Below are 8,294 nucleotides of genomic sequence, written 5' to 3'. Positions count from 1 at the left end.
CTTAGGACATAGAATGTCAGAGCTGGAAGAGTGCTTAAAACCCAGAACGTTAGAGCTAGAAAGGCCTCTTGAATATAAAATACATAATGTTGGAGTTGGCAAAGACATTGGAGGTGATGTAGTCCAACCCTTTCAGTTTATAAATGAGAAACTTGTTTATAAATAAGAAAGACCTAGAAGGGGCAGTGACATGTTCCAAGTCAAATAGGTAATTTGTGACAGAGCTAGGATGGGAACTCATATCTCCTGATTCCTTATAGCATGGCTGCTTCTCTGCAAATAAAATAGTAAATAGTAAAAGTGATGATAGCAGTAACACTCACATCAATCTTTGACCTCATCAGGTTGGTTGCTTTTTCCAGTGATGCAAATTGAAAGTCATCCATGCCCATTTTTCCATATTCTCTAATAAGTCTAAGTTATGGGGGGGACCACCCAATGAGCTGGAGCCCTCTTTGACTTCTCCTGCCATAGAAAAGATGAAAACAAAGCCCTCTGGCTATCCTCTAGCTCAGTGATTCCCAAAGTGGGAGTTACTATTCCCTGGTGGGTGCTGCAGTGATCCAGGGAAGCGGTGATGGTCACAGGTGCATTTATCTTTCCTATTAATTGCTATTAAAATTTTTAAAAACTAATTTCCAGGGGGCTAAGTAATATTTTTTCTGGAAAGGGGGTGGTAGGCCAAAAAAGTTTGGCAATCACTGCTTCTAGCTGATAATATATTCCTATCAATTGCATCCTTAATGCTATTGTTGTTCAGTCACTTCAATTTTATCTGACTCGAGATTTTCTTGGCAGAGATACTGGATTAGTTTGCCATTTCCTTTTCCAGCTCATTTTCTAGATGAAGAAACTGAGAGAAACAAGGTTAAGTGACTTGACCAGGGTCACACAATTTGGAGGTATTTGTATAAGACTGGATTTGAACTGTGGTGAGGGATGGGTAGAATTTCCCAGGCCATATTCACAATACAATTAAGGTTCCAAGATGCTTAGCAATCCCCTACTCCAACCTCTTTCTAGATAGAACTAGAGGCCAAGAGATTTGCTCAAGGTCACACAAATGACCTTAAAAACCTGAGGATTCCAGCCCAGATCTTCAAACTGCAAAGCCAGGGCTCTTTCCACTGTTCCATGCCGTCTTGTAAACCCCAGCAGACACTACGCCAAGGGTGCCACAGAGGCTGAAGTCATTTCATACCCAGCAGGGTTTTCCATTCTCCTCTATTGTTTGTGTCTGGAAAACATGTCTCTGTTCTTTCTTCTCCTTATGAAAAAAAAGCCAAGCCAGACTTCTCAACAGGGACACCCTCACCCCTCCTCCAAGCCCCTGGCCTTGTTTATTCCAAGGAATGGAATGGGTTGTGTGGACAGCAAGGAGTTTTCCACCCTCCCCACTCTAACCACAACAGCTCACTCTTCCTGCCATCTTTTCCCCTACCTCCCTGGCCTAACTCAGCCCTCTCTTCTCTGTTGATACTGAGGTCAGTGGAGGTTCTGGGGAGCAAGAAACTTCCCAGAGCCTGGAACTATGTTACCTCCGTCATCAGGGCCCCAAGCTGAAGTTTGGACTCAGTATGTCTCTACTGTCCAAAGCTGGAAGTTCTGCTTGACTGCCCAGTTGACCTACTATCTGATTTCTCTGGATTTGTCCAGGAGGGTTTTGCTGTGAAGGTGATGTGGGTGCTCTGTAGCAAGCCCATGGGCAGTCTTGGAGATAAAAGAGCTATCCAGAAGGAAAGGTGCCGAGTTAAGGGAAGCAAGGGTGGGTTCTTAGGAACCTCAAGTAGGACCTCCCCACCTCAAGTCATAGGACCTGTAACACCCCACCATACACACACACACACACACACTCCCTAGTCTTTAGGATACCACCACGTTCTGTACTCAGATTCCTTCTCTACTCCCCACTCTCCCTTGCTCCACATACCCAGTCATCAACTGAGATTCCTCAATGTGTTCTCCAAGTATATTTTACCTCCTTCCACTGTTCTAAGCTGCCTTGCCAGCCTCCAGCAGACACTATGCCAAGGATGCCACAGAGACTGAAGTCATTTCGTACCCAGCAAGGTAATTTCCCAATCCACAATTAAGGCTCCAAGGCACCTACCAGTTTGCCCAAGATCACCAGCAGAGATTGGGCATTAAGCAGCAAACTAGCCTTGAGCTCTAAGCCCTTGGTTTTACCCTAAGTTATAGGATCACATCATCATCTTCTCTCCTCTCAAACCAGAATCACCCTAGTTCAAGCCTCCATCACCACTCCCTGGACCATTTTTTGGACCCTTTTCATTGGTTTTTATTGCTTCCAGCCTTTCTTCTTTCCAATCTACCCCTTGTACAACTACCGGATCTAATCGTGTCACTCCTCTACTGAAAAAATCCAAGGGCTCTCTATTGCCTCTCAGGTAGTATTTAAAGACATTTAGACAATAGGCTCCCAGGCAACAAATATTTATTTAGCTCCCACTATGTACCAGGCACTGGGCTAAGCAATGACCACATAAGAGTGGGGTTGGGAGGTGGGGAGGATATACTCCAATGAGGACACAGTGACATAATCCAGAGAGTTGGAAGCATAGCTGGAGAGGAATGAAACATGGTGGACCAGAATGCACACCTTAAATGGAGACCCTGGAAGGAATTCACCAAAGGAAGAAGAGATGGCACAGCTGACCTCCTCTGGCTGATGACACTTTACTCCTTTCTCATACTTGTTATGCTCAGGGCAAATTTGGCAATACAGTGGAGCAGAGGGCAGGAATAAAATGCATTTTCACATCAAAGAGTATTTATTAAGCATCTCATATATATATATATATTTAAGCATCTCATATATACATATATATATATAAGCATCTCATATATATATGAGATGTTTAAAAGCCAGTATATATATGTATATGTATGTATATATATATATGTATGTATATATATGCATAGGGGCAGCTAGCTGATACAGTGGATAGAGTGGCAGGCATAGACTCAGGAAGACCTGAGTTCAAATCTGGCCTCAGACACTGTGTGACCCTGGACAATTCACTTAATCCAGTTTGCCTCACTTTCCTTACCTGTAAAATGATTTGGAGAAGGCAATGGCAACCACTCCAGTATCTTTACCAAGAAAACTCCAATGGGGTCATGTAGAGTCAGGTGACTGCAATGATTGAACAACAATTATATATATGTGTGTGTGTGTGTGTGTGTGTCCATCTCTCCCTACATCTATCTATCTCTCTATCCCTATATCTATCTCTATTGTTGTATCTATTTCTCTATTCCTCTCTCTGTCTCTATCTTTCTCTCTCCCTATATCTATCTGTCTATCTTTCTATCCATCCATCCCTCTATCTATCCCTCTATCTATCTATTCATCTATCTATCTATCTATCTATCTATCTATCTATCTATCTATCTATCTATCTATCTTACTATATCTATTTATCTATCTCTCTATCCCTATCTCTGTCCTTCCAACTGTCTGTCTGTCTCTCTCATGTCAGACACTCTGCTAGGCATTGAGAACACAAAAACAAGTCTCAGTGCCTCAACATGGCAATGCTGAAGCCTTGGGCACTAGATTAGGACATGCCACAATGCGGGTTTTACTTCTACTTATATCTTTACAAGCTTTACCCTTGGTAAGCTCTTTGAAGGCAGGGATGGTTTCATTTTTGTTTTTCTTGCCAAAGTCTTAACACATTACAAGAGCTTAATAAATATTCCTTGGGCAGCTGGATGGTGCAGTGGGTAGAGCATTGGGCTTGGAGTCAGAAAGACTCCCCTTCATGAGTTCAAATCCAGCCTCAGACACATAGCTGTGACTGAACAACAATATTAGGATAACCATCTGTTGAACCAATTCACATGAAGGTGTGAGTGATTAATGTGACTGGAGCCCTCTCAGAGGTATTTTTATCTTTTAGATGAGAAGTTCCTTAACTCAAATGATCCTAATTGTTGGAACTTAGAAGCAGTGACAAAGTGAATGTTTTTAGATAGTGTGAGAACATGCTACAAAGGAAATTTCAACTATCAAGAATAACTAAGTGTAAGACAATTAGGTGATGAAGGAGAGAGAGAGAGAGAGAGAGAAAGAGAGAGAGAGAGAGAGAGAGAGAGAGAGAGAAGCTGGGGAGGGAGATATAAAGTAAACAAGGAACAATGATAAGTATTGTGTATTTGTAAATTAGGTTTTTGCAAGCCAATTGGTAATAGAGTGTCATGGAAGCCAAAGAAAGAATGTTCTAGATGCGAGGAGAAATTAACTATGTCATATATAATAGGAAGACAGGGTCAAAAATATCATGGTTAAAAATAGAATATTGCTAGAGAAGAGCAATTAGTAAATCCATTCATTAGTTCTTGCTTAGCTAATAAATTTTTGAGTTGTGTGACATTTTGCATTAACGTCTTTCATGTGAAGGAGTAAATGAAAGTATATGGAATTTTCCATGTGTTTTGTTCCGTAGAGAGAACTCTAGGCTCAGCCAACATTTTATTTTATTGCCACATGTAGGCAAGACATAGAATTTTACTTAAATGGTTATGCTTGTTGGAAATGTAATTAATATCCTGACTGATGAATTTGATCATGATTTTCCTTCTTAATAATAATTTACATTGTGAATATTGAAAGGTAATATGGTATGATGGATAGAGGCAACAAGTGAACTCTAACTCAAGCTGGCTGTGTTTCTCTGAACAAGTTTCTTAACTTCTGAGCAGTGTCCCAGGTGGCTCTCTAAGACGAGAAATTACAGAGAAGGTGCCAATCGGTATTGGCAGAGGCAGTTTCCTTGCCTGGGAATACCAATGAAATAAATGACAGCTAGTTGGCTCAGTGGATAGAGCCCTGGGCCTGGACTTAGGTTAGAACCAATTTCAAATCTAGCCTTAGACACTTCCTAGATGTGTGATGCTGAGAAAGTCACTTAGCTGGTTTTTTCCCTCAGTTTCTTCATTTGTAAAATGGGAATAATAATAGTACTAACTCACTGGGGTGCTAAAAGGGGGAAAGGGCAGCTAGCTGGGTGACACAGTAGATAGAATGCTGGGCCAGGAGCCAGGAGGACTCCCTTTCCTGAATTCAAATCCAGCCTCAGACGCTTCTTAGCTGGGTGACTGTGGGCAAGTCACTTAATCCTGTTGGCCTCAGTTTCCTCATCTGTAAAATGACTCGGGGAAGGAAATGGCAAACCACTCTTGTATCCTGCCAAGAAACCCCCCAGTGGGGTCATGAGTAACTGAACAACAACCTGAAGCTTCCTAGTATAATAGTAATCCAGGGTTCCATCTACCTATGTAGGTTCTCTCCTGGAGAAGGGAATGTCCCCTTTTCTTTCAAGCCACGCCACAGGAAAAGGGACCCCACTGCAATGGTGGCCCAGATGGCCCTGACCCCACACTGGAGCCTTCATGCATCCTTCCCATTTTCAGTGTTCTGGGGATCTTCTCCAGGGAGGAGAGGAAACGTCCCAGAAACAAGCCACCTCCCTGTCTTGTGGTAGGACTATTCTCATGCCTTTAGCTTTTTTTCCTCCTCGGTAGGGGTGGCAGACACCACCTCCGTTGGCCAGGCCTGGCCCATTGTGTGAAGCTATTGGAGCCTGGCGCTGTGGGTGGCGAGGGCTTCTGCAGCCTCCACACCCACCTGGGGCTCCAGCTGCCATGGTGGGGAGCATGCAGAGCGTCTGACATTTCGGGGCGGAGGGAAGAGGGCGCCTCTAGGGTGGTGCTCCTTCTTGGCCAAGCCTGGCAGAACAAAAGAGGCCTCTCTGTGAAGGGGGAGAAAAACTAGCTTCTAGTTGTGAAACAAACTAACAATCCTCCTTCCTTCCCCCTTGGGGATGAAGGGGGGGCAATGAAGGATAATGGCCTTGTGGAGCATCCTCCCTGTTCCCAGACATGGAGTCAGGGTGGGAGGAAAATGCTCCCCCACCAACACATACACACACCAACCACCGTGCCAGACTCATGGCAGGTCTATAGGAGCTCGAGCTAGAAGAGGCCTCTGACATCATAGGATTGGAGCTGGGATGGGCTTTGGAGGTCATGGAGCCCATCCCCATCTTACAGAGGGAGAAACTGAGGCCCCAAGAGGACATGTGAGGATGCAGTTGTTAAGGGGCCAGGGAAGTCCCTCCATCATCAATCCAACATTAGTGCAACCCATTCTTGGCAAAGATATTGGCTTCTCCGAGACTCAACTGCCTCATCTCTCACTCATCCAATATGTGGTCATGTTTTGTCATTTCTGCCTTCATGGCATCTCTCATACGCCTCCCCTTCTCTCCATTCACACAATGGCCATCCTGGTACAGGCCCTCATCGCTTCATGCCTGGACAACTGCTGGCTGGATTCCCTGCCTCAAGTATTTCCTGATTCCAATTTAATGTCCACTCAGATAACAAAGTGATTTCCCCAGAGCTTTGCACAGGTGGGACCACCTTCCCTCTCCATTCAAAGTACTCTAAGGCTCCTTTTGATATCCAGGATCAAATAGAAAGTCCTCTATTCAAAGCCCTTTACCACCTGGCCCTTCCTTTTCTTTCTCATCTTTCCATCTTTTCTCTTTTTCTTTCCTTCCTTCCACCACCACCTTCTCCTCCTTCCCTTCTGTTCCATCTTAGGATCAATATTGTGTATTGGTTCTAAGGTAGAAGAGTAGTAAGGGCTAGGCAATGAGGATCAAGTGACTTGCCCAGGGTCATACAGATAGGAAGTGAATGAGGTCAAATTTGATCCTAGGACCTCCCATCTCTAGGTTTGACTCTCAATCCACTGAGTCACCCAGCTGCTTCCTTTTTCCATCTTCTTATTCCTGACTCCCTTCCTCATACCCTGTCATCCTGCCATGTTAATCTCTCTTTTCTTTCACAGTGTTCCATCTTCTAATTCCATGTCTATGTAGTGCTTATCTCCCATGCCTGCTCTCTCTCCTCACCTTTGCTTTCTGGATTCCTTTAATGCCCAGTTCAAATCCTACCTCCTTCAGGAAGCCTCTCCTGGTCTCCCTTCCTTCTCCATCTAGTGCCTTCCCTTTGAGATCCTCCATTACCCTGAACATAGCTTGTTTGGTCAGAGTGTTTACATGTTGTCTTCCCCATTAGCCTGGATAGGCAAGAACTGCTTTCACCTTCTTTGGATCCCTCGTCATTCATTCACATGATGCCCAGACCATTAATAAATTCATGCTGACTGTACACTATTGACCATCTTGGGGCAGCCAGGTAGCAAAGTGGATAGAAAACATCTTCCTGAGTTCAAACCTGGTTTCATACACTTCCTAGCTATATGATCCTGGGCAAGTCACTTAACCCTGTTGGCCTCAGTTTCCTTATTTTTCAAATGAGCTGAAGAAGGCAATGGAAAATCACTCCAATATCTCTACCAAGAAAACCCCAAATGGAGCCACAAAGAGTTGGACACAGCTGAAATGACTGAACATTATATATATATGGATATAATTATCATATATAATATGATAATAGGGATAATTATTAACACCTACCTCCCAAGACTGTTGTGAGGATCCAATGAGATAATGTATGTGAGGTGCTTCATGGATCTTAAAACATTACAAATGCCAGCCAGTGTTATTCTCCAAAGTGAAGTCAGTGGAGGAACAAGAGCTTCCAGGACCTGCCGAATAAGAACCCAATAACATATGATGTCTGTTATCCAAGAACTGAGTTAGATAAGTTCAAATTCTCTACCCCACTTCCACCCCCAGAGCATTAGCTTCCAGAGGATGGATAGTCTTGGCCACAACAACTCCCCAAAGAGGCATTTATTGATTCACTGACTCATTTAGCAGCATCTAGTAAGGGTCTACTATGTGCTTAGTGCTGGGACACAAAATCCTAGGGAAATAGACCTTGCCCTCAAACTGCTTACATTCAATGGGAAGGCAGCACCATTGACACAGGGGAGTAAATACAGAGAGAAGGGGGCATGTGCTAACAAAATTCATTAGCCCACTCTTAGGTATCCCATCTTATGTACTCTATTATCCAACCCATCTTGTGGCCAGACCTTAGCACAGTGCCTGGCACATAATAGATACTTGATAAATGTTTATTGACTGATTGATGGGATTGAAACCTGGAAATCACTCAGTTCTTCCTAATCATCCCTGATCAGTTGCCAAATTTTGTGTGATCCTCCTTCTACAACAATTCTCTCTCTCTCTCTCTCTCTCTCTCACTGTCTCGGTTTCTGACTGTCTCTCCCTCCCTCCCTCTCTCTCTTTCTCTCTATCTCTGTCTCTGTCTCTGTCTGTCTCTCCCTC

This window comes from Gracilinanus agilis, chromosome 6 (assembly GCF_016433145.1).
Source record: "Gracilinanus agilis isolate LMUSP501 chromosome 6, AgileGrace, whole genome shotgun sequence".
Lineage (NCBI taxonomy): Eukaryota > Metazoa > Chordata > Mammalia > Didelphimorphia > Didelphidae > Gracilinanus > Gracilinanus agilis.
Note: the sequence above shows the minus strand (reverse complement) of the source record.